The sequence below is a fragment of the Glycine soja genome, chromosome 11 (genome assembly GCF_004193775.1).
Source record: "Glycine soja cultivar W05 chromosome 11, ASM419377v2, whole genome shotgun sequence".
Lineage (NCBI taxonomy): Eukaryota > Viridiplantae > Streptophyta > Magnoliopsida > Fabales > Fabaceae > Glycine > Glycine soja.
The window spans coordinates 1,199,236-1,205,628 of NC_041012.1; the positions used below are offsets into that span (position 1 = coordinate 1,199,236).

The window sequence follows — 6,393 nt, forward strand, 5'->3', positions numbered from 1 at the left end:
TTTGAGTATACAAAATTAATATTAAAAATAATTTTGATATTTAGTCTGTGTTTAAACCTTTTTTAAATAACTTATGAACGTCTAAAAAATATTTATGTGATAAAAAATATGTGAAAAAATGTTTTATGTTTGGTAACAATTACGTGTAAAATATAGTTATAATAATGTTTAAATTCAGAATTTATTGAAAGTAATTTACGAAAAAAAAACATTTGTTTCTATTATGCATGGGGTGGGTAACCAGGGTTCTCAAGATTGAATATTGAGCTTGACATAGTAACCAAACTTGATGACCTGAGGAATCTTATATGTGGATCCATAAATTTTCTTAAAAGGAGTAAGAAATATTTTATAATATTATCACTAACAACAGAAATATTATCATCTATCATAAAATACGTAATATAGTAACAAGAAAAAATTAAAATACTTATATTTTTACAAATTATAATTATATTTTATGTATTTTCATAATTTGAAAATATTCTATGATTTTTTATTGTCAATACTATAAAAAAATTAAAGGAATAAATAATTAGGATTAGTGTCAATTTATTTTTTCTTTTTTATTTCTTACATTTTCTTACATTCATTTCAAAACAATTCATCTTATGGGGACAAAATCTATTTTTCTATGGGATCAATTTTTTTTTATTATGTGAGTGGAGATCAATTAAAAAAAATCTTGTGGGGGCAATTGCCCCAACACCCTATATAACCTGGATCCACGAGTGGACATACATAGCATTCTTGGCTGTTAGGGACTCTAGCCAGTTGAAATGTCAAAGCTTGCTTCAGAATATGCATGGAGTCAATTTGCAGATTTATAATACTATTTATTCTTATTAGGTTTAGTATCTCTGACTCGCAAATGTTCTTACCAAGTTTAGTGTCTTTGACTTGCTCCGACCTATATCTCTTATTCTTTCTGTGTGTATGAGCTTCTTCTCTAATGATAGGGGTGAATATCTAAAAAGAGACTCCAACTCTGAAGTCAGTATATGAGTCAAGAGCCTAATAAGGATAAAATATTACTTGTCTTCCTCTGATATCTCCTCTTGCATAAATAATTGGGTCGAGCTTGGACGTGATAATCATCCACAACGCCCTCGGAGGACAATACAAGGTTGTGAAAGTCAGTTATTGCCACTCAATCTCCTATGGGCCGCGATATAATACACTACTTGTTCATTTTTTTATAAAGAAAAAAATCAGTTACTACCTGTCAACTCTATTAGACAATGTGTACCTTCCATTGATTCAAACTTAGTTTGTCCCAAATAAATAAAAAAGGAAACAAATAGTCTCTCTAATGATTGGATTCAAGAAGTAAGCATAATCATAGTAATAAAAACTAATAATTAATATTTATTGATAAAAAAATAGTGAAATAGGTCATATATGAGGCCCACAGAAGAAAAAACACTGGGCTATGTAACAAAAGAAGTTGGGCTGTTGCTTCTTGAACCAAAAGTTTTCTATTTGCATCCTTTTTTGGCTTTCGTCGAATTCATTATACCATTTAGTTGACTTCTGGAATGATCAATCCAAAAGTTTTAAGAAAGCTCTAGGAAGGTACAGGAAGCAATTTTTGAGGTACTGAAAGCATCAGCCTTGAAGTTGCCCACGCATCCATCAACTGTATATGGCTAGAAAAGCTTTGAAAAAAAAAGAGAGGCTAGAAAAACATGAAGCACATCGAAAACTTTCAAACCAATTTTCAGGTTTCGGCGTAGTAAAGCAAGAGCCAAGACAACAAGCATAAGCCCATAAAAAAAATAACTAACTTGTATGTCATTTTATATTTATTAACTAACTTGTTAGCTAATTTCACTAAATATTTTAAATCAATCAACTAGATTATAAGTTTTAAACTAGATTTGTTAATTTTGCTAAACACATCAGGTTGCTAACATTTTTAAGGTGTCAAATGCGTGAAAAATTTATTATTTTTCAAAATAATATACTTATTATGTTTTTTTTTTATAGAAAATAGGTACTTTTTTATAAAAGATTTTTTAGGAGTATCAACAAACAATTTAAATCAGATTAATTTCATCGAAGTTGGAATTGGGAAAGTATATTTTAGAAATTAAAATCCCTTTATACAAAAAAAAGTTTTGTGACTAAACTAAAATATTTTTCACAAGAGGAAAAAAATAATAAATTTTAAAATGAATGGTACTATATGGTAATTTGGAGGGAAGGATGTAAACTCCCAATATCCCTGCATCTCTCGGAATATATGGCGGGAAAATGTCCGCATGGTCCTTACTCCACATCACTCCATATAAAAGCCCTAATTCTCTTTCTCTTTCTCACACCTCATAAATCACAAAACGCACGCACGTATACTTTGCTCTGCTCCTTACTCCAAAGTGCCCCTCTCTCGCGCTTCGTCTTTCACCACCGTACAATTTTTCCGCAGCTTCAACGCAACCTGATCGAGCAATTCCAGCATTCACTCCGCTAGCGTCTTTCACTCATAAAATTTGGTGAAATAGTGGTTATTCCGCTCTTTATTCTCCCCCCTTCGTTTTCAATTTCGCTTTTGTTTTCGTGTAATCTAGGGTTTCGCATTCCAAGGTTTCCATGCTAGGTTTTCTCGAAAGGAGCCTATAGCTTATCCACATGCTTATGATTTAGTTTTTCTTTTTTATTTATTAATTTTGGCCTCTGTGTTGTATTTTAGGAACGTTTCGTGAAACTCCCAAACCAGAAGCCGAAGTTTCCAAGTGAAAATGGACGGTACGTTTGACGATGAAGCTGAACCGGCCGTTACAATCCGCGAGTACCTGGAGGAAGTTGAGGAACGGGAACTGGTAAGTCATTTTCTACATCCCTGCTATATATGAATTTATTTTATATGTCTCTGAGGTTGGTTATTTGATGTAGTTTCTTTGCGCCTCGTTTGGTTTCTAAGGCTATTTCCAAGATCTCTGTTACGATTATGAACTGTGCGTGGTAATGTTTTGCTTTTGCCATCGTTATGACAAAGACTTGTATCGTTACTCGAGTTTTGGTCCTTAAACCAGTAATCTGAACCTGATAGCTTCACTAGAAGATTTTGGATTATCTGTCTGTGCGAGTAACGTGACAGTTACTTGTTAGGGTTTTGACAATTTTGCGGAGGCATTTGTTAAGTTGGTTTGGTGAAATACTGTAAATTATGTTCCATCTTCCAACTAAATTTTAAACATCGTTTATCCTTGCTTATTACTTGTCATTTTTGTTAATCACCTAAGTTAGGGATCAGGAAGTGCATTTGAAATTAAATTATTTTTGCCATTTTCTAGTATTCTATTATGGACTACTACTAATGTGGCATATGCATGTTTTTTCATAGCATTATTGTATAATGATGACTGTCTTTCCTACATCTTCTGGATTGCTAGAAATGAAGCCCTTTAAATCTCCTGAAATCTTGTGTGTTGGCTCAATCTTTCACTTATGCTGAGATAGTCTTTAATAATCAAGATAGTTTATTATTCTTTGTCTTTTCTGGTTGTTTCCAGCCTTAATTCCATTGTTTCAAGCACAGTTTTGAGTATTAGGACAGGACAATGTGTATGTGAAATACACTACAATATTGTCATTTGATTTGCATCTAAAGTGAGATTGTTTCCTTCTTGTGGACTTTGCTGTATTGGAAAGAGGCTGCTTGCTAAGAATCAAGCTTTATAAACAATTGTGATTAGGCAGAAGCTATTCCACTTAATGTTGACTTTATTATTGTTATGATTGATTCTGTTATACCCAGAACACTGTGATTGAAATGTTGACAATCATTGGCTTTTTCATTTATTCAATTTGCAGGAAGCTGATTTAGTTTTGGGGGGTGATGATGGCAAGGAGTGTACCTATAGCAAAGGTTATATGAAAAGGCAGGCAATTTTCTCTTGCCTCACCTGCACTCCAGATGGGAATGCTGGAGTTTGCACAGCTTGTTCATTGTCTTGCCATGATGGTCATCAGGTAGTTCTTTTCCTCTGAATATAGAATTTTGGATTTCACTACCATAGAACTGATAATGGATATGGATTTTTTTATTAATGTTTCCTATTTGACATTGAATTGTGAGTATTACATGTTGTGCTAGGTAAATCATGTTTGATTTGATGAGGGCAGCAGGTTTTTTGAGTGGAGATTATTAATTACACATGTCTAATTTCCACTGGTGAACCTGAGATATTTTCCTCAAATTTTCAGTTGTTGATCTGTCACTAAATATTTTATCTGAAGTCTGCTGGTCCATGGTTACATACTAGGGATGTTACCATCTTACTCTTTAACTAACAAGTAGTTTGTTATAAGGATTGGTACATTTATCTACAGTGGCATGATTTTTTCTTGTGGACCATAAAGTTGATTGTGTTGTGAAATATTGTATTGTATTACATGTTTACTTATATTGGGCATGTTATGATACTGGGACTGATACACTTTATGTGGAATAGCTTGAGCTTTACTTACCTAATAATTAATTACTTGAATATAAACCCAGTTTAATTTTTGTGTTGATCCAATACCCATACTGATAGACTATGGTTTTGTTATTGTTGTGTTTTGAAGATTGTAGAGCTATGGACAAAAAGAAACTTCAGATGTGATTGTGGGAACTCAAAATTCGGTGAATTCTACTGCAAGATTTTCCCAAATAAAGATGTAGAAAATGTTGAGAATTCATACAATCACAACTTTAAAGGTTCATATTGCACATGTGGTCGCCCTTATCCAGATCCAGATGCTGAAGAACAAGTAGAGATGATACAGTGCTGTCTATGTGAGGACTGGTTTCATGAGGAGCATCTTGGTCTTGAGTCTTCTGCGGAGGTTGGTATTTTGGAATTTGATGTTTTAGCTTCTCTTAACCTTTTTATTTTGTGTTATCAACTTCTTGTACTTCAGTCTTCAATGATGAGATTTTTATGCAGTTTTTGGAAAATAAAAAATGCAAGGCCTTTTATAAATAGAGTTGCCAGGTTTTATGTTAAATCATACTATCAGTTCATGTTGATAATAATCCATGTAGCTATGAAACCAAGGTATCTATAATGATGTAAACTGAAGGGTTTTTTCCATTGGTTTTTAGAATGCTGGATGTCCTGCTGAACTAATAGATTTAGGTTATTGACAGCCATTTGCCACATGTTTCTGTTGCATGAAAAATTTAATATCAGGCTATAAGTGTTAATGGAACCCTTGTAAAGTAGAAAAAAGACTTGAGCTTGAGAGAACCTACAAAATTGACATTTAAAGATATAAATAATATGATGCTGTTGATATGGAATTTATTTGCAATTGATTTTCATGTTGTGCTAAATCTTATTGCCATTCTTGCCTTTGAACGGCATTTTTCTGAACTCAGATTCCTAAAGATGATGAGGGAGAGCCAATGTATGAAGAATTCATATGTAAGGCATGCTCTGAGGTATGCTTCTTTCTAAAGTTATATCCTGAAGAAATATGGGCGGCTGGAAAGCAGCCAGACGCTACTGTCCAAATTAGCAAGGACAAAGGTGTCTTGGAAGACATCCTTTCAACTTGTCGGTCTGAAAAGCCAACTTGTGATACTTCATGTTGTTCTCCTAAAGTTGATGATGTACAAGCTACAGTTGATTCAAAATCTATATCTGATGGGAAGAGTTTGTCTCAGGGAGAAAATTGTAATGGCAGTATGGCTTCAAATCAATGCACAAAAAGCACCGATTTGCATGTTAATTGTCTCCTTAGTGTTAACATCATCACTGTTTCCCCAGTTTTACCTGGTAAACCAATGTTCCTTTCCAAAAATTGGAGACTTGCTCTATGCAAATGCAATAATTGTTTGGAGTTTTACGAGCAGAAGAAGATTGCTTTTCTACTAGACAAGGAAGACTCAATAGCAGAGTATGAGCAAATGGCCAAGCAAAGAGAGAAAAAAATTGCCAGCAACAAGAGGGTGCTGAGTTAAGTTTTTTTAATAAACTTGGACATGTAGAGAAAGTGGAGATCTTGAAGGGCATTGAAGAGATGAAAGATGGGCTTCGTGCTTTCCTGGTATGTTCCCAGACACAGCATAGATTTCTTATATCATGTTCTGTTGCTCGTTCAGAAAGGTAACACGAGTTCCATTGGAAAAATGTGACAAGTGCAAGGCCTTGTTTAGTTGTTTGTGGTTGATTATGTTATATTTTGTGACAGGTGAATGGCCTTGTTTAGTTTTGTGTTGTTGATTATGTATATTTTGTGATAGGTATATGGCCTTGTTTAGTTTTGTGTTGTGGTTGATTATTGTTTATATTTGTGACAGGAGTCTGCAGATCGTCAAAGCCAATTACTGCTGCTGATGTCCACCAGTTTTTTGATGACATTAAGAACAAGCGTCGCCGTGTACCAGTAGTGAGTTTTGAT

The 6,393-nt window shown here is 33.8% G+C and overlaps 1 pseudogene across 1 annotated transcript; it reads left to right on the forward strand.

Moving 5' to 3' along the window:
- The first annotated feature begins 2,278 nt into the window (after positions 1 to 2,278).
- Positions 2,279 to 6,117, forward strand: LOC114374051 (annotated as a pseudogene). The gene is made up of 5 exons (XR_003658515.1): positions 2,279 to 2,506; positions 2,693 to 2,822; positions 3,817 to 3,975; positions 4,573 to 4,833; positions 5,369 to 6,117. The product of XR_003658515.1 is annotated as a putative E3 ubiquitin-protein ligase UBR7 (transcript).
- The last annotated feature ends 276 nt before the right edge of the window (positions 6,118 to 6,393 follow it).